The sequence below is a fragment of the Sus scrofa genome, chromosome 5 (assembly GCF_054392235.1).
Source record: "Sus scrofa isolate SSC_HxYL_T2T_F1_AM1 chromosome 5, Sscrofa_HxYL_maternal_Yorkshire_Landrace_v2.0, whole genome shotgun sequence".
Lineage (NCBI taxonomy): Eukaryota > Metazoa > Chordata > Mammalia > Artiodactyla > Suidae > Sus > Sus scrofa.
In genome coordinates this window covers 37,688,784-37,713,326 of record NC_139387.1, presented here as the reverse complement: position 1 = coordinate 37,713,326, position 24,543 = coordinate 37,688,784, and the positions used below count along the sequence as shown (strand labels likewise).

The following is a 24,543-nucleotide window of genomic DNA, read 5'->3' as shown; positions in this document are numbered from 1 at the left end:
CCAGTGCTCTCTTAACATTTTTTCTAAGTTAAATGTATTTAATAACTTGTATTCTCAGCATTCAGAGAACAGCACTGCAAGGCTCTGCTGGCCTTCCTGAGTTTTCTGACATCATTGATGTCTGAGGTTTATTTATGTGTAAATAGAAGCTCCTGGATACCCTAAACCTTAAACAGAATGTGCATTGTACATCTTCGGTTTCTGGAGCAGAGAAAGGTTTGCTGCAGGGCCATGCAAGGAGATGGGTGGCTTGTGCCCCCAAAATATCTCCAACTCTGCATCTTTAAACAAAACATACGTTAATTTATTAAATCTAGTTGCCACTCGAAACAAACAAACAAACAAACAAACAAAAAACACCTGGACTTCTCACCCTGGCACAGTGGTTTAATGATCCAGCTTGTCTCTGTGGAGGCACTGGTTCAATCCCTGGCATGGTGCAGCAGGGTAAGGATCCAGCACTGGTGCAGCTGTGCTGTAGGTCACAGCTCCAGCTCAGATTCAATCCCTGGCCCAGAAACTTCCATATGCCATGGGGGTGGCCAAAAAAGAAAAAATAAAATAAATAAAAAATAAAATTTAAAAAATATCTTTCTTATAGCACAATTCATGAACTGATACAGTAAGCAATTCACTGGAGAAATATTTTGGACATGTAGCAATTCTAAAGCCTAACTGTTTAAAACCACTATATAAATACAGTATTTTATTTATTCCTTTCCCCCTAAGAATACATATATTTGGAAATATTTCTATAAAGGCTTATATTATTTGTAACTCTTGGATCAAATCCAAATTTTGACATTTCAAATGACTAGCATTTTTAAGCACCAGCGATGGCAGAATTGAATTTAAGTCTAAATGTCAAATGAAACAAATGGACAAACTGAAAGGCTACTCATGGAAAAATATATAAAAGTACTAAACATGTAAAAGAAAACAGGAAACAATCTTATCTGTAAGAACTGTACAACTTGCAACTTTTAAAAGTCACATTCTTGTGGGCACAAATTCACCAACTAAATATAATCTAATTAACATATTTCTTCTACACAGTCAAAACCAAGAACTTCATTCCAGAAAACGAAAATACTTCAAAGCATAAGATTAAAACCATGAACAACTACATCAGAAACTACATGATTTTTAAAAAATTAATAAAGTCCTTTTCATATAAAGATAAAAGTTGAGACTTGGCTGGCTTTTCCAGCAGTACTAGTGAACTGTACTGATCATACCATTTAGTTGCTCAATTTCATGCATCAACTATACAGCAAATTTACAAATACTCAAAAATCACAAAGGTTTAAGAGGATTAAAATCATATATGTTACATTGTTTACACTCATACTCACATAGCCAAGCAAGAAATAAAGTCAGAAATAGCCAACCAAAGAAAACCTCAAGAATTTATCACTGAGGGCCCACATGTTAAGAGATTATGAGAGGGAAAAATGCCAGAGACAAGACTCCTGCACTCAAGGAGTCTGAGTTTAGCAGTGCAGGAGCAGAGATAAGAGGCAGGTGTAGTGGGGTTGCCAAGACTAAGACATGAAAATAATTTGTGAACAAAATAAAACAGTGAAATGATTGAGTACTAGGCTATAAACTACAAAGGATAAATTTAGAAAAGAGGAAGACAACAGCTGCCTTGAAAAAAGTAGGCATGGAACTAGATCTCAAAGAGGTAAGAGAAGTGTTTGAAGAAATAAAGGAGAAAGATCAATGTCTCTGTCTTGTCTTCTTTTTCACTCTCTCAAGAGTTTGCTATATACTTAGAATTTTTTCATATTGAAATACTGGGAACAAATGTATGCAAAATCAAAAAAGGAAAGCAATCTGAAAGAGAACTGACCCAAAAAAGGGAAAATAAATGAAGTAGTAAACAGGAGAAATTATCCACAAAGAAAAAAAATTTTTAAATCTTAACCAACAACCATATATATCAACTGTATATCAATAAATATCTGTATTATTTTGATTAGTCTCATGCCATTACCTGAAGGAGAATAAAAGCGTTATAATCCCATCGCCACAATGAGAGACTGACAAAACTAGTTTTAACAAAAACTACATTAAGGACAGCTGAGATTTCCCAATTTACAGTCCTATAATATATCCATTATTATACTACACACTATTTTATGTATTAAATATTTTACACTAGACTTACTTCATTATCAACCTCAATTTCCTATAACCAAAAATATAAGGATGTTATACAAAAAAAAAAAAAAAAGATGCCCATCTTAAACTAAGTGTGCTATAATATACAAGAGTCAACTCAGTCTCAGTTGAGACCACAAAACTTTTACAACCACAACCATGGCCTTTCCAGTAAATTGAGATATGTTACTATTCCAGAACTATTCCTCTATTCCTTTTTTTTTTTTTTTTTAAGCTGCACCCACAGCATATGGAAGATTCCAGGCTAAGGGTCAAATAGGAGCCATAGTCGCTGGTCTACACCACAGACACAGCAATGCCAGATCCAAAGCGTATCGTTGACCTATGCTGCAGCTTGTGGCAACACTGGATTCTTAACCCACTGAGCAAGGCCAGGGATAAAACCTGTGTCCTCATGGATACTAGGCGAGTTCTTAACCTGCTGAGCCACAAAAGGAACTCCCCAACAGCCCATTCTGATGGGAAGAAGGAGAGAGAGTAATGCCCAGTCAGCAAACTTCAGAGCTAAAATCATACTTCCAAGGAATTCTTATATAGAACTTTTTCAATGTTTTATCTAAATTATTTTGGTTGTAAGCGGACAGTTACCTAAATAGAGATTAAAAATCGAAGAAAAATAATGTATCTAAATGAAATACTATAAAATAAATATAAGTATGAAATGTACAAGTTATTATGCCATACAGTTATTAGTCACAAACTTACTATGTTTCCTCAGGAAATATAAATGAGTATTACTTTTTACACCTAAACCAAAATTTCCCTTCTCTAAATTGACAAGATCTTATTAGTGTTTCTACATCTACAAGTGGTATCTATATTACTAGTGTACCCTAAACTGAATTAATATTCATCACAAACTGAAAAACACTCATTGGTCTAGCATCTGGGAGCCACTGTCTCTCACATTCTCTCTCATTTCTGTTTTCCCACATGAAAAGGCAGAAGACTCATGCTCGGCCATTACACCCACACCTGAAACACCCGAGCAGTAGCCAGGTGCTCCCTCCTCCTTCCACAGGAATCCACTACTGAATTAATTGATCCCAGTTACTCAGGATACAAAAGGGTGTAACTGAGTTTCCTTTTTTGCTTTTTTTTGCTTTTTAGCTTTATAGGGCTGCACCCGCCACATATGGAAGTTCCCAGACTAGGGGTTGAATCCGAGCTGCAGCTGCCCACCTACACCACAGCCACAGCCAACACCAGATCCGAGCCATGTCCGCAACCTACACCATAGCTCAGAGCAACACGGGATCCTTAACCCACTGAGCAAGGCCAGGGATTGAACTGGCAGCCTCATGGATACTAGTCTGATTTGTTTACACTGTGCCACAAGAACTCCTTCCTTTCAACATTTTTACCTGTGTTTTCATGTGTGACTGAGAGGAGCAGGTACGAGGAGTTCTACAGGAGCCACAAAGGAACCAAAAACAACCTCCAGTGCTCTACGGCAGCTATGGCAGAGTACAAAAGCTAATTACCTGGATTGGAGGAGCAAGAACTTAAGCCTAGCTCTGCCACTTAACTATTTCCTAGTTAAGTGACCTCTTTCACTCAGCAATTCAGCTTGCCATGTTCAGTTTAGTAGACTTTTTTGATAATATCCATAATCTTAAATCGCTCCACCAAGCAGCCATGTAGTTGTGGATAGATCATTACTGCTACTTACCTTTGGATATGTGATTTTTTTAGCACACATATTCCTGGTCAAGACAGATACAATTATCTGAACCTATCACCAAGAAAATAACTACAGTGGGTATCAAGAGCAAACCAGAAGTTGGGGTCAGTGTTTTATCAATTATATTCAGAAAATCAATAACAAATAGCAACATTAACTAAAGTACTTTATTAGCCACTCAGGAATTTATTATTTTTAATTTGCTGAAGATGTAACAAACAGTTCATACACAGAACAGACTTTTATGTATTAAATTATTGGTCTTTATCAATGATCACAGATCAGACTAGCAAAATATTTGAGAACAAAATAGTATACCCTAAGATACTGGGTTAGACTCCACTTAACTTTAGCTACATTTTACTGATAATTGTAAAAAAAAAAAAAAAAAAGCCACTACATAAACTTCTAGAACTTACAAAAAATTAAACTATACAATGTTTTATTGCTTCCACTAAAGTTTTATCTAATAGCTTAATATAGTGTTAACATTTATTAAACAGTCTCCTTAAATATATTTAAATAGTTAACAGTATTAACACCTTATTAAAATTCTTTCCACTGAAGAATACTTAGTATTTTTTCAGTTTATCAGCATAATTGTATTTGTAGTACTATTCTAAAATATTGGATGAACTAGAAGACTAAAAGTTAATTATAATTTTTTGAAATATCTGGGATCAAACCAAATGTTACAGAATTGAGGAGTTCCCGTGGTGGCGCAGTGGTTAACGAATCTGACTAGGAACCATGAGGTTGCGGGTTCGATCCCTGCCCTTGCTCAGTGGGTTGGGGACCCGGCGTTGCTGTGAGCTGTGGTGTAGGTTGCAGACGTGGTTCGGATCCCGAGTTGCTGTGGCTCTGGCGTAGGCTGGTGGCTATAGCTCCGATTCAACCCCTAGCCTGGGAACCTCCATATGCCGCAGAAGTGGCCCTAGAAAAGGCAAAAAGACCAAAAAAAAAAAGTTATAGAATTGAATTAAAACAACAAAATCAAATATATTCTTTGGGGATACAGGGCCAAAAACCAGACTTCTGGAAGTCTTATTAACATTAGACAATAAACTAAATTTTGAAACAATTCCCAGAAGTGTTAATGCTCTTCTTCATGAAGAGAAATGTATGCAAAATAAGCATGTCTTAAAAGCCAACTCAAACAGCGCTGGAGTAAAAATAAAATACATCTGAAGATAACTTTACTGTCTCATAATTTTTTTAAAGCACTAGAAGAAAATTTAAGGCTAAAGTAGTATAAAAGCATTAATCAAAGAAAATATGAAGATAAAAATAAGAGAAGAAAAATGAAAGAAACACTTCTGGAACAAAAGGGGAAGGAGGATTCTAATTAACCCAAGATGAAAATAAAAGGAAAAGAAAAAAAAAAGAAACTCTTGTGCAAAAGCAGTTTTGGAATTTGCCTTGAAAACTAAGCATACAGAGTAATTAATATAAAATATGAGGTCCCATCTACTGTACCAAAGCAGGAAAAATCTTCCCATGTATACTCAATGAAGATTTTTCCTCCACTATAAATTCACAAAAGGTTTTTGTTGGAGCAATTTACTACGCCTATTCTCAGCCCTAGGATATTTTCGTACCCAATCTCAAATTGGAAATGGGATGCTATCTGTCCTCGAAATGTCGAGTTATTGGCAGATACATTGTTCCATGTCTAATAAGAACTTTTATGTTCCACTACAAATCTTTTAAGTGGTGTTCTTATTTAGATGTAACTAAGACCACCTGTATATTTTAAAATATAAATCAAAACTTATGGGATACATTGCTCATTATTACGTATCTGAACCACCATTCCCTATCTCACCCCAGCACTGACTAGGAAAAGGGAGAGAAGAGACACTGCTCCGCCACTTGGCCACTTCCCACTACCTACCTCTGCCCAAGCTCCTCTTCAGAGCCCAAAGGGAACTCTTTACTACGATTGGGGCAGAAGGTCATAATTTCTTGCCATCGATAAATGTATTAAGGAGGACTGACACAACAGAGGCAACTGCAGCACTGACTGTCAACCATACAACGGAGACTATCGCAGCAGGCAGAGTTCTAAGATCCAAGATCCCTGCTCCTTAGTATTTAAGCTCTTGCATAATAATCCCTGGGACTATGAATATGATGGGAGTTCACTCCCATGATTAGGTTAACTTTAAGAAAGTGAACTTAGGCGTTCCCTGTCGTGGCGCAGTGGTTAATGAATCTGACTAGGAACCATGAGGTTGCGGGTTCGGTCCCTGCCCTTGCTCAGTGGGTTAAAGATCTGGCGTTGTTGTGAGCTGTGGTGTAGGTCGCAGATGCGGCTCAGATCCCGCTTTGCTGTGGCTCTGGTGTAGGCTGGCAGCTACAGCTCCGATTAGACCCCGAGCCTGGGAACCTCCATATGCCACGGGAGCAGCCCAAGAAATGGCAAAAAGACCAAAAAAAAAAAAAAGAAAGTGGACTTAGAAAGAGGAATTTTCCAGGTAGGCCTGAGCTAACCACATAAACCCTTTCAATCTGGGTCTAGAAATGAGACAGGAAAGTCAAAAAGATTGAGAGTGAGAAAGCCTGGACTTGAAGGATATTCTGCATAGCTGGCTCTGAAGATGGAGTGGCCATGCGGCAAAGAACAGAAGGCCCTCTCTATGAGCAGAGAGTGGCTCCCAGTTGACAGCGAGTAAGGAAATGGATCTCAGTCCTACAGCTGCAAAGACCAAGTTTTGCCAACAATCTGAACGAGCTTTGGAAGTGAGCTTTGGAAGAGCTTCCAGACAAGAACTGAGCCCAGCGGACACCTTGATTTCATCAGCCCTGTGATACCCTGAGCAGAGAATACAGGGTTCTGACATATAGAACTGTGAGCTAATAGGTATTGTTTTAAACCCTAATTTTGTGATAATTTGTTACTCAGCAAAAGACATCTAATAGAAGGATTCTTTGGAGAGAAAGGAGGTACACTGCTACTGCAGCATGTTTTAGCAATAGCAATACCTGACACAACATAAATTTCCCTGAAAACTCAAGCAGGGTCACATTACAGGGAACTTGCTTGGAAACTGCCCTGCTTTCATTTTCTTCATATTTATCATTATCAGTCGACGTATAATTTCTTTACTACTTGTTTCATTCACTGTAATGAAAGCTTCATCAGAATGTCTCTTATTCACTATCCATAAGAATGTCTCTTATTCTCCACTGAATATTCAAACTTTAAAAATGCTTGAGGTGAGGGGAGGATAAACTAGGAGGTTGGAATTAACATACACATACTCCCATACATAAAACAGATAACCAACATCGACCTACTGTATACTCAATATTTTGCAGTAACTTATAAGGGGAAAGATTCTGGGAAAGAACGAATATACATATTATACATAATACATATATAACTAAATTGCTCTGCTGCACACTTAAAACTAACACGATGTTATAAATCAGCTATACTTCAGTTTTTAAAAATTATTAACCTATTAAAAAATGCCTCACACATGCATATGCAACAAATATTTTCTGAATGGTTAATAACCGAAAATCTCAGTAAATTGTGTAACACAAAGCTTCTTAGAATAAGGAAATGAAATAACCACATCAATTGAAGATGTTGCATCCAATAAAGTACACCCATTATAAGCTCCCTTTAATACAAATCAGATACATGTCTCCCCATACACAGATGTTTCATACATGCCCTTACAAATGCCTTCACTGATACCACCCATTAAAGAATGGTCATAGCCTGGCAAACATATTAACAACAATAGAATGGTGTTTTAGTAAACAACACAATGAAATCCCAATATAAAATTGATTAAAAGGAGGAATTTACTTTCAGATTGATGGAGCCTATCCGTGTCATCAACTACGCCATACCCTGCAGAGCCAGAATTAGAATTCTTTAGAATTCCAATATGCTTGAAGAAACTCAGAGCCACACAAATCTCCAGATGAGCAGTACAGCCTATTTCTACAAACATCACATTTACATCGTTTCTTTGTTGTGCACAATCTAAAGGTTGCTCAAAATAAGTTTAAAATCTCTAACATAATGTAATACAATAAGATATATATTAGTAATTATTCCTTCTAAAGACTCAGGAACTTTCAAGAGCAGATAATGAGAGATACCAGTTCTCTTTTAACACAACTCTCTTCTGCCAGAATCAAATACTTCTACGGCAGTTCCCAACTTAAACATGGTACAGTTCAAAAATGGTTTGGGGGGGGGCATTCCCACTGTGGTGCTGTGTGTTAAGAGTCTGACTGCAGCTCAGGTCACTGCAGGAGAGGCAGGTTCGATCCCTGGCCTGGTGCAGTGGGTTAAAGGATAAGGTGTTGCCGCAGCTGTGGTCAAAGCTGTGGCTCAGATTCAATCCCTGGCCTGGGAACTTCCATTTGCTGCAGGTATGGCCATTAAAAAAAGAAAGAAAAAATGATTTGTTGGTTGGCTCTATGGGAGTCATGAATGCCTCTCAGCCCCACAGAATCACTGGTACAAATGGTGATTAGGGGATGCAGTACTGTACTTCAGGTACATTACAGGATTTTATGGCCTGGCAACCACTGCTATGTATTTCATTTATTTACACTTTATCCCATTCTTTAAAATATGGGAAGGGAATGGGGTTTGAATCACCGCATGTAGCAATTCAATTCTTTTAAGTACTACAATTCCTGAACAAGATTTTTTTTATTACAGTTGATTTACATGTTGTGCCAATTTCTGCTGTACAGCAAAGTGACCCAGTTATACATATACAAACATTCTTTTTCTCGTATCGTCCCCCATCATGTTCTATCCCAAAAGACTGGACACAGTTCCCCGTGCTGTACAGTAGGACCTCATTGCCCATCCATTCTAAATGTAATAGTTTGCCTCTAACTACCCCAAACTCCCAGTCCATACCACTCCCTCCCCACTTCCAGCAACCACAAGTCTGTTCTCCATGTCTGAGTCTGTTTCTGTTCTGTAAATAGGTCCTTCTGGGCCTTACTTTAGATTCCACACAAAAGCAATATCATATGGTATATGGTATATGGTATATGGTATCGGACTTCCTTCACTTAGTAGGAGAATTTCCAGTTGCATCCATGTTGCTGCAAATGGCATTATTTCGTTCTTTTTTATGGCCAGTATTCTATTGTGTATATATATACCATATCTTCTTAATCCATTCATCTGTCATTGGACATTTAGGTTGTTTCCATATCTTGGCCACTATGAACATATGGGTGTATGTATGTTTTTGAATTGTAGTTTTGTCCAGATATATGCCCAGGAATGGAAATGCTGGATCATGTGCTAGTTCTATAGTTTTCTGAGGAACTTCTGGTTTTCCAATAGTGGTTGTACCAATTTACACTCCCACCAACTGTGTAGAAGAGTCCCCTTTTCTCCACACTCTCTCCAGCATTTATCTGTAGACTTACTAATGATGGCCATACTGACCAGTGTAAGGTGGTGCCTCATTGTAGTTCTGATCTGCTTTTCTTTAATAATTAGTGACAGTGAGCATCTTTTCATGTGCCTGCTGGCCATCTGCATGTCTTCTTTTGGAGAAATGTCTATTTAGGTCTTCTACCCATTTTTTTCGATTGGGTTGTTTGTTTTTTGTCGTTGTTGAGTTGTATGAGTTGTTTGTATATTGTAGAGATTAAGCCCTTGTCAATTGCATCATTTGGAATTATTTTCTCCTATTCCACAGGTTGTTTTATGTTTTCCTTTGGCGTGCAAAAGCTTGTAAGTTTGATTAGGTCCTATTTGTTTACTTTTGTTTTTATTTCAATTGCCCTGGGAGAATGCTCTAAAAAAGAACATTTGTGTGGTTTACGTCAAAGAATGTTTTGCCTATGTTCTCTTCTAGGAGTTTTATAGTGTCTTATGTTTTAAGTCTTTAAACCAGTCTGAGTTTATTTTTGTGCATAGTATGAGGTTGTGTCCTACTTTCACTGATGTACATGCATCTGTCCAGTTTTCCCAGCACCACCTGCTGAAGAAACTGTCTTTTTCCCATCTGATATTCTCGCCTCCTCTGTCGAAGACTGACTGACTGCAAGTGTCTGGGTTTATTTCCGGGTTCTCTATTCTGGTCCATTGGTCCATATGTCTGTTTTTGTACCAGTACCACACTATCTTAATGACTGTAGCTTTGTAATATTGTCTGAAGTCTGGGAGAGTTATGGCTCTTGCTTGATTTTTGTTCCTCAGGATTGCTTTGGCAATTTGGGGTCTTTTATAGTTCCACAGAAAATTTTGATTATTTGTTCTAGTTGTGTGAAAAATGTCATGGGTAATTTGATAAGGATTGCATTGAATCTGTAGATTGCTTTGGGTAGTATGGCCATTTTAACAATATTAATTTTTCCAACCCAGGAGCATGGGATATCTTTCCATTTCTTTGAATCCTCCTTAATGTCCTTGATTGATGTTCTATAGTTCTCAGCATATGTCTTTTACCTCCTTGGTCAGGTTTATTCCACGTATTTAATTTTGGGCGGGTGCAATTTATTTTTTTATATTCCTTTTCTAATATTTGTTAGTATACAGAAATACAATTAATTTCCAAATGTTAATCTTGTATCCTGCTACATTGCTGAATTTATCAACTCAAGTAATTTTTGTGTGGAGTCTGTAAGGTTTTCTATATATAGTATCATGTTATCTGCATACAGTGACAATTCTACCTCTTCTCTTCCAATTTGGATACCTTTTATTTCTTTTGTCTGTTTCATTGCTATGGCTAGTACTTCCAATACTATTTTCAATAAATGTGGTGAGAGTAGGCATCCTTTGTCTTGTTTCAGATTTTAGCAGGAAGGCTTTCCGCTTTTCTTCACTGAGTATTATATTGGTTGTGGATTTGTCACAAATGGCTTTTATCATGTTAAGGTAATGTTCCCTCTATGCCTACTTTGGTAAGAGTTTTTATCATGAATGGATGTTAGATTTTGTCAGAATTTTTTGTGCATCTATTGAGATGACCATGTGGTTTTTTAGCTTTTTTTCTGTTTAAGTGGTGTAGTACACTGATTGATTTGTGTATGTTGAACCATCCTTGGAAACTTGGGATGAATTTCACTCAGTAATGGTGTATTATCTTTTTTATATGGTGTTGGATTCAACTGGCTAAAATTTTGTTGAGAATTTTTGTGTCTATATTCACCAAAGATATTAGCCTATAATTTTTTTTTTTTTTTTTTTGGTCTTTTTGCCATTTCTTGAGCCACTCCCCTGGCATATGGAGGTTCCCAGGTTAGGGGTCCAATCGGAGCTGTAGACACTGGCCTACACCAGAGCCACAGCAACGCAGGATCCGAGCCATGTCTGCGACCTACACCACAGCTCATGGCAACGCCAGATCCTTAACCCACTGAGCAAGGGCAGGGATCAAACCCGCAACCTCATGGTTCCTAGTTGGATTCGTTAACCACTGCGCCACGACAGGAACTCCAGCCTCTAATTTTTTTGGTAGTATCTTTGTCTGGTTTTGGTATTAGGGTGATGATGGCTTTATAGAATGTCTTTCAGAGGGTTCCTTCTTCAACCTTTTGGAAAAGTTTAAGAAGGATGTATATAAGTTCTTCTTTGTATGTTTAGTAGAATTTACCTGTGAAACCATTTAGTCCTGGACTTTTGTTTGTAGGAGGTGTTTTTATTACATATTCAATTTCATTTCCAGTGATCGGTCTGTTCAATTGATCTATTTCTTATTGATTCAGTTTTGGTGGGCTGTACTCTAGAAATTTACCCATTTCTTTTAGGTTTCCAAATTTGTTGGCATATAATATTGTTCATAGTTTTCTCTTACACTTTTTTGTATTTCTGTAATAGACAAGACATTTTTTTTTAATTGAAAAGGTTAATATTAAATCGAGACCACCCAAATTCGGTTTGAGGATGAGGTATGGAAAGCAGGTATTTAACTTAGATATTCTTTATAATAAATTTTACAATGCAGAGAACAAAAGGCACTATTATGAGTAGTTCACAGAAAAGTAGAATGATTATATCACCATAAATTCAAAGAACTTCTGAAATATGCTCAGAATTCAGGACAAATTTTTATTTTAAGGATAACAAAAATACAAGTAAACTATTAATACATCCATATCCCCTCACCAAAAGTAACAAGAACTTCACAGCCGTAACCAGCGTTGGTTCACATCACAGTATACGACCAGGACAAATACTCTGCATAATAACTATTTCTCAAAATTATTCTCTTCCGGAGTTCTTGTCGTGGCGCAGTGGTTAACGAATCCAACTAGGAACCATGAGGTTGCGGGTTCGGTCCCTGCCCTTGCTCAGTGGGTTAATGATCCGGCGTTGCTGTGAGCTGTGGTGTAGGTTGCAGACGCGGCTTGGATCCTGCGTTGCTGTGGCTCTGGCGTAGGCCGGTGGCTACAGCTCCGATTCGACCCCTAGCCTGGGAATCTCCATATGCCGCAGGAGCGGCCCAAGAAATAGCAACGGCCCAAGAAATAGCAACAACAACAACAAAAGACAAAAGACCAAAAAAAAAAAAAAAAATTATTCTCTTCCTCTTTAGAGAAACATTAATTGTGTATGTGTGTACAAGCATCTATCCATATAAAGCAGCCTAATTTATGTTTATGCCTGGATCTACAAATTTCACTTACTGAATTATTATTATCATTGAATTAACTGGATGTGCTAAATATCAATCATAAGAATAAAAATACGACCAAAAGAATGTTTTAAAGATTATTTATTTGGAAACCGGGAATGTATTTTCTTCATTGTCATATATCTTTTTTTCCCTTTTAGGGCCACACCTGCAGCATACGGAGGTTCCCAAACTAGGGGTCAAATCGGAGCTACAGCTGACAGACTACTACAGCCACAGCAATGCCAGATCCGAGCTGTTTCTGCAACCAAAACCACAGCTCACAGCAACACCAGATCCTTAACCCACTGAGCAAGACCAGGGATCAAACCTGCAACCTCATGGTTCCTAGTCGGATTTGTTTCCACTGCACCACGACGGGAATTCCCTCATTGTCATACATCTTATCCACATTTTCATTTACTCATTTTCATTCCAGATAAAACGTTCTAACACACCAAGAAATTTTATCAATTCCTATATACTGTTCAATGGAAGTGTGCTAAATCCAAATACGTGGACAAATCTAAATCCAGAACAGAGAAACTTCTTGGTGTGTATTAATAGTATCACATCTTGATATGCTAATTAACACAAATCTTTTCCTGAATTTTCATCAGCTCACACAGACCTTTTAGAAACTGCTACCTCCCTAAGACTTCCAGGATATCATCACTCTCTTATCTTCCTCACTCCCTTACTTTCCTCTATGCACCCAGCAGATTCCTCTTCTCTGCCGTATCTCGTGATTCCCAAAGCATGGAATCTATATTACTTTAGGTGGCACATAAATAATAATAAAATAAATAACGTCATGAGAAAGCTACTGGTTTGTCAAGCCCTCAGGACTTCTAAGTACAAAGTCATTCTGGTTCTTTTGTTTGTTTCATTTAGCTTTTTATTTAAACTGAGAAAAGAGGATTTAGCAGGCAATAGTATCTGACTAAAATTTAATACCATTATTTTGTTGTCATCACTTTAACTTTTCCGTTGACAACTATTTAAAATAAGGAAGTGATAGTAGCTTGCCACTTATAGAACAGATTAGAGTTTCCCTTTTTAAGTAGAAGAGCTGTTTAAAGAAAGATATTAAGGAAATAACTGCATTTGGGAGTGGTCCTCAAAAAACTGTGTCAGAAACACTGCTCTGACCAGAACAGTGGCTATTTCTAAACTCAACTCTTTCTCCACATTTCCTTACTTCTACGATGACCCCGAATTCTCAGCTAAGCTCCAGATTTCCACCTAGGATACAGTACTAGCACGACTAATTCAGTGGCTCCAAAAGAAATCCATTCTCTTCTGGATCACCCAACCACCACCATCACTTACTTCCAAACTCACCATCAAAAGCTAACCAAATTCTCCTTTACACCATTCACACAATCTCAAAACCTAGTCATTATCTTTGAGTCATCCCTCTCTATTCACTGAATTCCAGCACTTACCAATTTATTCATTTCATAATTCACTCATCCCACAAACACCTATTGGGTCCCTACTGCTAAGAATAAAGTCATGTCATTTTAGAAAGCGGTTTCTTTAAAAACTTCATAATTTATGAGAGGAGACATGTTGCCCTGTGGACCCTTTCTCCAAAATTTGAAGGCAGGGTAAGGAGGACCTGAGATAGGACAGACCTGAAAAGGGATGCCTGAGAATATTAACAGTGGTTATATTTCTAAGTGACAGAAATAAAGAAAAGGACCATGTTCTTCACATTTTTCTATATTTTACATTTTTCATATTTTTATAATCAAGGAAAAATAAATTCCAAAAAATGTTCCCATTCGGACTCATTTCTCATTTCCCATTCCTATTCAAGCATCCTAATTCAGACTCTCATTATGTCCTCTTGCCTGGCCTCTAAACTGACCTTTGTGAAAGTCATTGCCCAATATATTATATGTACCGTTGTCACAATAATATTCTTAAATCTACCTTTACTAAATTACTTTTCTAATCAACAAATTTTAATGGCTCTCTATTGCCTATAATAACAAAAGCTGCCTACTCTACCAGCCTTTAGGGACTTCTGCAATCTAGTCCCAATCCTACCAATATAAAAAGAAAAGAGAAAAACAGTATTACCATCGGTCAAATCATAATGTTCATCAGAAAGTTAACTATAAGTTAAAATTAGCTACTTAAGACTCCAAATCTAGCAAACTATTAATAATTCTGTCACACACTATTTCCCAGTACTCTTAAAATTTAAGTTTTTATTACATACTTCATTTTTGAAAGACTCCATTCTGGAGAACTACACAAACTACCTAGATTGTGTCAGCATACAAGCTACAGTCCAGTTAATCAGTTAATCAAAAGGTACTAATGAATGTATCCATATAACAAAAATATACTTATACTGAAGCAGAGGCATGAGAAAATGATTAATGTAATTTCTAATGATCCAAAATTAATTTCAGCAGGTAAGTGCTAGACCACCAGGCACAAAATTAATTAGGCTGAGTATATTCAATGTATATAGCTTTTTCTCTAAGTTGTTATTAGTTTCAAGCAACTGATTTCTTCCGTAAAATATCACCTAAAGATTCTAAGCGCGGAGTTCCCGTCGTGGCGCAGTGGTTAACGAATCCGACTAGGAACCATGAGGTTGCGGGTTCGGTCCCTGCCCTTGCTCAGTGGGTTAATGATCCGGCGTTGCCATGAGCTGTGGTGTAGGTTGCAGACGCGGCTCGGATCCCGAGTTGCTGTGGCTCTGGCGTAGGCCGGTGGCTACAGCTCCAATTCGACCCCTAGCCTGGGAACCTCCATATGCCGTGGGAGCGGCCCAAGAAATAGCAACAATAACAACAACAACAACAAAGACAAAAGACAAAAAAAAAAAAAAAAAAAAAAAGATTCTAAGCGCAGTACTATTTAGAATGTACTTACTTAGTACTTAAGAATGCCATTTTTTTTGTTAATCACTTTTGCCCAAGAGTACATGTTCTGGGACGAGAGAGGCAAATTAGGCAAAAAGTCGCTGCTCATCACTGCTCTTCAGCACCCAAGGAACATCTAAACACCTAAGGGATTTATTTCTCACATCATTACCAGAGAATACTGAGTGAAAACCTAGAGGGAGAACTTTCTCAGATGTTGTGAGGATTAAATGCTGGGTCAATACTTAAAAGATGGTGAGAGTGAGTGACTCCTTAAATTTTGTGTTCTAGGTGCTTCCTTTCTTTACCCAATTCCTGGCCCTGGGGGTTAAGCCAGGGATACTGCTAAACACTCTATAGTGCACAGGACAATCCCTCACAACAAAGAATAACCTGGCTCAAAATATCAACAGTGTGTTAAGGGCAGCATCCTCGGCATATGGAAATTCCCAGGCTAGAGATCCAAGCTATCTCTCCAACCCACACCACAGCTCAGAGCAATGCTGGATCCTTAACCCACTAAGCAAGGCCGGGGACTGAACCCGTGTCCTCATGAATACTAGTCAGGTTCATTACCACTGAACCACATGGGAACTCCTTGATTTATTTTCTGAATCTCCTATTAAAGTCTAAGCAACTTGAAGGTAGAGTCCTTATCTTATTGGACTTAGTATCCTCAACCTCTAAAACAAAGTAAGCACTGAGTAAACATCTTAAAATGGCTTCATGGGCAAAGAAGCTCTAAGTACCTACCCACCATAACAAAGCAGTCATCACACTGCACTGTGGAGAATTACCAAAGAATGTAAGAAAACATAACTCTTGTCCTGGAGAAATTTTAAAATAGTAAAAGAAGTCTAACAAACACATATATATATGAAAGAGAGTTTAACACACAGTAGGCACTCCGACTAAGAACCATGAGGTTTTGGGTTTGATCCCTGGCTTCGCTCAGTGGGTTAAGGATCCGTGTTCCTGTGACTAGTGGTGTGTAGGTCGCAGACGTGGCTCGGATCTGGCGTTGCTGTGGCTGTGGTATAGGCTGGTGGCAACAGCTCCGATTAGACCCCTAGCTTGGGAACCTCCATATGCCGTGGGTTCGGGCCTAAAAAGACAAAAAAAAAAAAAAAAAAAAAAACTTCATCAGTAAAATTCACATGAATAGCTGAGGCCACTAGTAGGATGGATAAAAAAATTTGAGTTAAATAGATTTAATCAGAGAAACGTCTATTTTTAACTAGTATAATCCCTCAGAGTACATGCTGCTAATATCTTCCAAAGGCAATGAAACAGTACACTTAGAGAACAAACATCAAAATCACAAGTGCTATCATTTATTATTTTAGCAGCACTCAGTTAAATTTCATAATTTAGATGATGGTAGCATATTTTAACAGGTTCAAAGGCCATTTTAAGCAATTTTTTAAACCACATTAGATTTTAATGGAAGCTTATCAAATTTCTGACATCCACAATCCATCTTAATTATCTTAAATGGTCTGAGACAGAATAAGACCAAAAAGGCTGATGCTCAAATGTCTGAATACATTGCTGAAAAGGCTGAGCTGAAGCATACCCAAAGTGTGCTAGAAGCAACTTTTAAAATGCACAAATGTAACAATTATTTTTAAACCAACAATTTTAGAAAAATAGCAGTTCCTATCTAAAGCTTATATAAATATAAGACACTGGGTTTGCAAATGTCAGCAGAGTTTTAAGATCCCTTTCCAAAGTAATAGTCTCCTTCTGTTTTGCTTGGTATCTTAATTTGCCTTTAGTTTCAAAACTAAGCTTGCCAACACTATTCCTCTCAAAACCTCAGGAATTCCATTACTAGTTTTAAACTAAATTAAAGGAAAAAAGACCCATTCAACCCATGGTAGAGGTATGTGCAAAGAGTTTGTTGTTGCTCATAAATAGACTGAGAAATTTAGACATCTCTGAAGAACAACGGCTGTATAGTCAACTCTGGTTTGCTCTACCATGAAACCGAATACAAAGAGAATTATTGCTACCAATAATTCAAGTGAGACCAACACAGATACCTTTAAACCAAATGAGATGTAACAGAACATTCTCTTTAAATCAAAGCCTTTGTGTATGCTTTCACTTTAGGAAAGAATAATTAGAATACCTTAAGAAATAATACATATGGAACCAAGATGTTAGTTACTAGCCTCTCCCCACCAAAACAATGATTAAAATGCCCTGGATACTGCCCACCCACTTGACACCAAAAATGAAGACGAAGAAGTAGTAGTAGCAGTAGCAATAGCAGCAGCAGCAGCAGCAGCAGCAGCAGCAGCAGTAGTAGCAGTAGAAGAAGAAGGATGGAGTTCCAGTAGTGGCTCAGTGGTAATGAACCCAACTAGCATCCATGAGGACTCAGGTTCAATCCCTGGCTTACACTCACTTTTTTAAGGATCCGGAGTTGCCAGGAACTGTGGTGCAGGTCGCAGACACGGCTCGGATTTGGCATCGCTGTGGCCGTGGTATTGGCTGGCAGCTACAGCTCTGATTTGACTGGGAACTTCCATATTCTGCAGGTGCAGATGGAATGACACCTAAAATGACCAAAAAAAAAAAAAAAGAAGAAGAAGAAGAAGAAAACAAACTCCAAGAGTTCGCACTGTGGCACAACGCGTTAAGAATCCAACTGCTGTGGCTCAGTTTGCTGAGGAGGCTCAGGTTCAATCCCATGACCGGCACAGTAGGTTAAGGATCAATCTAGCATTACCACAGCTGCAGCTCAGATTCAATCCCTAGCCAGGGAACTTCCACATGCTGTGGGTGCAGCCATTTAAAAAAAAAAAAAAAAAAAAAAGGAAAGGACTATAAATACCTGATACACAGATGGTTCTTTGTCTTATCACTGGGAACTTCTTTTCCATTCTATTTCCCTATTCTCAGACTCTATAAATCTTCCTGACAATTACAGGAATGCCTCTCCATCACTTCTGTCAGACCATAATTCATCTCAACTCCCCTGAATCCCAGGTACTAGTCCCCAGAAAGGGACTAGTAAGGAAGGAAAGTACTTGAAGTAAAGGGAAAGAAAACCCCACCTTCCCGTTTCATGGTTCCATTACCCTGTCCTAGCACTGCAGAGCAGCAACAAATGGAAGGAATAAACCACCTTAAGTTCATTCTATTGCTATTTCTCATTCTTTTAACTTCTGCAGATTGTGCACGTGGCCAAAAAAAATTTGGCTTGAGGCTGGGGGTGGGGGAAATGGGGAGTTATAAAAAAGGAACTTAGAAGTCTGTTTTTCCATCAAGTCAAATAAAGATGGCGAGTAACTGAATAGATCAGGTAATAAAAAAGGCTGTTAACACATTGTATCACAATATAGCTGAATCATCATTATAACAAGGTGGATATTGATTCACCCTGTTACACTCTTTCCTTAGGAAACTGGGTCTAACCAAAATCTAGGCCCTTGGTTATGACTTCCACTTCCTGGGACAGGAGAGTAGGAGTTACCTGAGCCACAGCAGTGACATGAGCCAGAGCAGTGATGTTGGATCCTTAACCACTAGGCCACCAGGAAACTCCACCAAAATCTTTTTTAAACAATTCATTTACAAGATAGAGACTACCTATATAAGAGTCAAACTAGTGACCACTAGTAATTAAAACAATACATTTTTAAAAATTCTTTTATTTTTTTTTAGGGCTGCACCCATGGCATATGGAGATTCCCAGGCTAGGGGTCTAATCAGAGCTGTAGCTGCCAGCCTACACCACAGCAATGCCAGATCCGAGCCATGTCTGCAACCTATACCACAGCTCATGGCAACACCAGATCCTTAACCCACTGAGCGAGGCCAGGAATCGAACCCATAACCTCACACTTCCTAGTCAGATTCATTTCCGCTGCACCATGACGGGAACTCCAAAACAATACATTTTTGACAAAATAAATAAGTGAATACCAGTAGCTTATGCAACATGCGTAAACATGCTTACAACCACTTAATTAATAAAAAGAAAGAAAATAAATTTGGTTATAAATAACATTACAAACTAGTGATCATACTTTTACAAAAAGTGTATATAAAACTAATATTCTAAAAAAAAGTAAAAAAGAAGTTAGAATATTAGTTTTTATTTTTATTTTTATTTATTTCTTTTGTCTCTTTAGGGCTGTACCCGTGACATGGGGAAGTTCCCAGGCTAGCGGTCAAATTGGAGCTGCAGCTGACAGCCTACGTACGCCACAGGCACAGCCACAGCAACACAGATCAGAGCTGGGTCTGTGATCTACACCACAGCTCACAGCAATGCCAGATCCTTAACCCACTGAGCGAGGACAAGGATTGAACCAAGTCCTCATGGATACTAGTTGGGTTTGTTACTACTGAGCCACGATGGGAACTTCTAACTTCAGAAATGAATACATCATGAAGAACAAATTGGCAATCTCCCTTAACATTTTTAGGGAGTTCCCATCGTGGCTTGGCAGTAACAAATTGGACTAGTATCCATAAGGATGTGGGTTTGATCCCTGGCCTCACTCAGTGGGTTAAGGATCTGGTGTTGCCGTGGGCTGTGGTGTAGGTTGCAGATGCTGCTCAGATCCCGAGTTGCTGTGGCTATGGCACAGGCCAACAGCTGCAGCTCATTCAACCCCTGGCCAGGGAACTTTCATATGCCATAGGTACAGCCCTAAAAAGCAAAAAAAAAAAAAAAAAAAAAAAAAAAAGAAAAGGAAAGAAAAAAAATTTAATGCGTCTATCAGCACAGAAATTCCACTTCTAAAATTTCAAGCACCAATCTATTTGCTCAGGTGTGATGTGTATATAATACTCATTACTGCATTATTCATAAAAGCAAAAGATAAGAAACAAGCTAAATATCAACCCAAAAAGGAATGTAGAGTGTAGTCAATACAATGGATACTATGCAGCCAATAAAAAGAGTGGGTGTGGTTGTAAATGTAGGAAGAAACTTGCTACAAACAGCAATTGCCTCCTAGAAGGGGATCTAGCAGACAGGGAGGGAGGGAAATGAGACTTGTTTTTACAATAAACCCTTTTGCATCTTGACATTTTGGGTCATGTACACATACTACCCTTTTATTAACAATCAGTAAGTTAAAGTTTAAGAATTTAGACAATTCTCTCCAATCCTCTGATGCATAAATAGGTCCACTTTCCTCATCTGGAGGCAATGTTAATGAGGACTGAGAATTGGGGCTACTAGATATTACCAATAACCAATACACCAAGGTAAAGGGCTCATTTCCTCTTTTTTTGCTTTTTAGGGCCGCACCCACGCCATAGAGAAGTTCCCACACTAGGGGTTGGATCAGAGCTGCGGCTGCCGGCCTGTGCCACAGCCACAGCAAAGTGGAGTCCAAGGTGCATCAGTGACCTATACCAAGGTTCACAGCAACACTGGATCTTTAACCCACTAAGCAAGGCCAGGGATGGAACCCAAATCCCCATGGATATTAGTCGGGTTAGTAACCCGCTGAGCCACAAGGGGAACGCCCTGATTTCCTCTTTAGTGAGAAGAGGTACAACTATGGTAACTCTGCATCAATCAAAACAAAGCATAATAGGTGAATAAATAGGTAAAGCATTTATCTTACCCAAAGTAACCTTTATTACAGAAATAAAATTGGATATAGTATAATTTTTTCAGCACTCCAAAATCTGTGCTTCGCCAAAAGGAAAGAAACTATCTGGTTGGAATTTTCAGTTAGGGTCTAGATCTCAAATGGCTACATGCACCAGAAATATTTTGTAAAGAACCTAAGAAGTGCAAAAATCATTCAAATCCAAAAGGCAGTTAAAAACAAAGGGAAAAGAGAGGACAAAGTCCTAGAAAATGTTTCAAATGTCAAAAAAGTTTAAGATACCGTTTTTCTAACAGAATTTTTCTCTTTATATCTTGATTCCAAGTAAGAATGAACACAGCCATTTCTCAGTAATTAAAATTCAAACAGTTGAAAGAAAAATTCAAACTCTCTCAAGCCTTTTTTTTTTTTTTTTAAGGTAAGAAATGGATTAAGACAGGATGCTTGTAAGAGAAGCAAGCGGGCAGACAAGGAGCCTCTACTTCAAGCTTATTTTTAAATGTTACTATTTAATATGATTTTTGGTTTTGTCACTAGTTAAAAAGAAAAATTACTATAACAGCAGCTAATACTAATCTGGTCCCCTCTTCCTCTGAATCAAGTTTACTAAAACCTGACTGTCCAATTATAAACCAGGAAAAAAGTCTTGAAGGGTGGTACATAAAATGGCAATATTTAGGAAGAGGATCACATTTATTTTTGTTAAAAAAAATTATTCTGGGGGTCTCTTGTTAACACTAGGACATTTATGACTTGGCCATCTAAACACACAGCTCTATCACTATGTACAACTTAAATTTTATAGACTTAATGACTTGGTTTAAAAAAAAATAATCAAACTATATAGCCCAAAGGTTTACTGTTATATCCAATTAGAGTCTTCTCGGAGTTCCCGGAGTTCCCGTCGTGGCGCAGTGGTTAATGAATCCGACTAGGAACCATGAGGTTTCGTGTTTGGTCCCTGCCCTTGCTCAGTGGGTTAACGATCTGGCATTGCCGTGAGCTGTGGTGTAGGTTGCAGACGCGGCTCAGATCCCGAGTTGCTGTGGCTCTGGCGTAGGCCAGTGGCTACAGCTCCGATTGGACCCCTAGCCTGGGAACGTCCATATGCTGCGGGAGCGGCCCAAAGAAATAGCAAAAAGACAAAAAAAAAACAAAAACAATTAGAGTCTTCTCAAGTCTAGAATATATCTCAGTAAGTGAAAGATGCTAGCTGGCATATCAAAATACGGTACATTCCTTTGCCAGATTCAAGCACTCCAAGTAATGCCAAAAAAGAGAAAGATGGCGCAGCAGAAAATGAATCCAACTAATATCCATGAGGACGCAAGTTCGATCCCTAGCCTCACTCAGTGGGTTAAGGATCCGGCACTGCTGTAAGCTGTGGTGTAAGTCGCAGACGAAGCTCAGATCCCACCTTGCTGTGGCTGTAGCGTAGGTTTTGATTTGACTGCAGCTCTGATTTGATCCCTAGCCTGGGAATTTCCATATGCTGGGGCGGTCCTAAAAAGCGAAAGAAAGAAAGACAGAAAGAAAGAAAGACAGAAAGAAAGACAGACAGACAGAAAGAAAGAAAGACAGAAAGAAAGACAGAAAGAAAGACAGAAAGACAGACAGACAGACAGACAGACAGAAAGAAAGAAACCACAAAATAAAGTCATACTTAAGAAAGCTTAAGAAAGCTTAATAAAGTCATACTTAAGAAAGATGTAGAAATTACACATCTTGACATTTAGCAGGAAAAAGAAGAAAAATGTCATCAACTGATAACTTTTATTATGTATTATTTTATATTCACTGGTAAACTACTTACTATGGCTCAAAAATGTCCAAGGTATGATATAATCAACTAAAGAGTAACACTAATCATAATATTATGTGTAATCATAACCAAAATCAGGGATTAACAGCTATATAAGTGAACATTTAAACTCATATTACTGGTTTTCAATCCCGAGTCCAGTACTACCTAAGGTAGAACTGAGAGTTCCTTAAGCTATTTTCAAGATTTAAGTAGCCTAATAGCCTCACATACTGTCTAAAATGTAGCTTTTTACACTTAACTAAAATAACTAAATTTCTTTGGGGTGGGGGCTAGAATCAAAACTCAATGTGGTAACAGTTATCTCATAGTAATCAGAAGCACCAGCTGTAGTTACAGTTTTTAGTAATAAAAACAGGAAACTCGGGAGTTCCCGTCGTGGCGCAGTGGTTAACAAATCCGACTAGGAACCATGAGGTTGCGGGTTCGGTCCCTGCCCTTGCTCAGTGGGTTAACGATCCGGCATTGCCATGAGCTGTGGTGTAGGTTGCAGAGGCGGCTCGGATCCCGCGTTGCTGTGGCTCTGGTATTGGCCAGCAGCTGTATCTCTGATTCAACCCCTAGCCTGGGAACCTCCATATGCCGCGGGAGCGGCCCAAGAAATAGCAACAACAACAAAAGACAAAAAAACAAAACAAAAACAAAAAAAACAAACAAAAACAAAAAAAAAACAGGAAACTCGATGAATTATTACCTAACAAATATATTTTATTTTGTGAAAAAGTTTTTGGATTCTAGCATTTGAAAATCAATGAAAATGAGGTAATTTAGTGTTTTCTAAATATTCTGGAAATGTAAACTAAAAATACATACTACACTCAAAATATTTACAGGAGGTTTGTGTGTGCTGGATAAGGACAGAAACACACCTATGAATTCCATATATCTCTCCTTTTCTCTAAATACTAACGGCTCAACTGATGCTTTATGAGATAACATGTAATGACATGGATAAACAGGACTGATCAGATTCCATACTAAGGAACTTTAACTGAAGGAAAAGTAAAGTTTAGGTCTGTGTTCTCCACCCCTTTTTTCCCCTTTACATTCCTCTATTTCATAATTACCGCAGCAGGAGTTCCCGTCGTGGCTTAGTGGTTAAAAATCCGACTGGGAACCATGAGGTTGCAGGTTCGATCCCTGGCCTTGCTCAGTGGGTTAAGGATCCGGTGTTGCCATGAGCTGTGGTGTAGGTCGCAGATGCAGCTCGGATGTGGCGCTGCTGTGGCTCTGGCATAAGCTGGCAGCTACAGCTCCGACTGGACCCCTAGCCTGGGAACCTCCATATGCCGTGGGTGCAGTCCTAGAAAAGACAAAAAGACAAAAAAAAAAAAAAAAAAAAAACCCATAATTACCGCAGCAGTCACAACACTGCAAGACCTTAGTCTTGTTCTCACATGTACATAGCCAGTATAAAATAAAAACAAATGATTGTAAGCCTATTTTTCACCTTAGGATGCACCCTCATTTTTTTATAGTTAGTGCAAAAGAAACACAAAGGAGCAAAATAAAGGGAGGCTCCAAGATATGGAATAACTGTAAAAACCACTACCTGAAACATGACCTAAAGACCACTGAAGACTACTTAATACCTGGGTAAATAAAATGACCTAAAAGGCATCTAGCACCTGCACAGGAGGTAAGAGGACATGCTATATTTGAACTTTATACAGATCTAGATACAAAACCTAGGGCTCTATCACTTCTTACCTGCCTGATCTTAGGAATCGTAACCCTCTCAAGCCTCGATGTTCTC

General features: G+C 38.3%; 1 protein-coding gene across 15 annotated transcripts in view; it reads right to left on the bottom strand.

Annotated features, from left to right (window-relative positions):
- Positions 1 to 24,543, bottom strand: part of FRS2 (fibroblast growth factor receptor substrate 2) — a 127,714-nt gene that overhangs the window by 87,466 nt on the left and 15,705 nt on the right.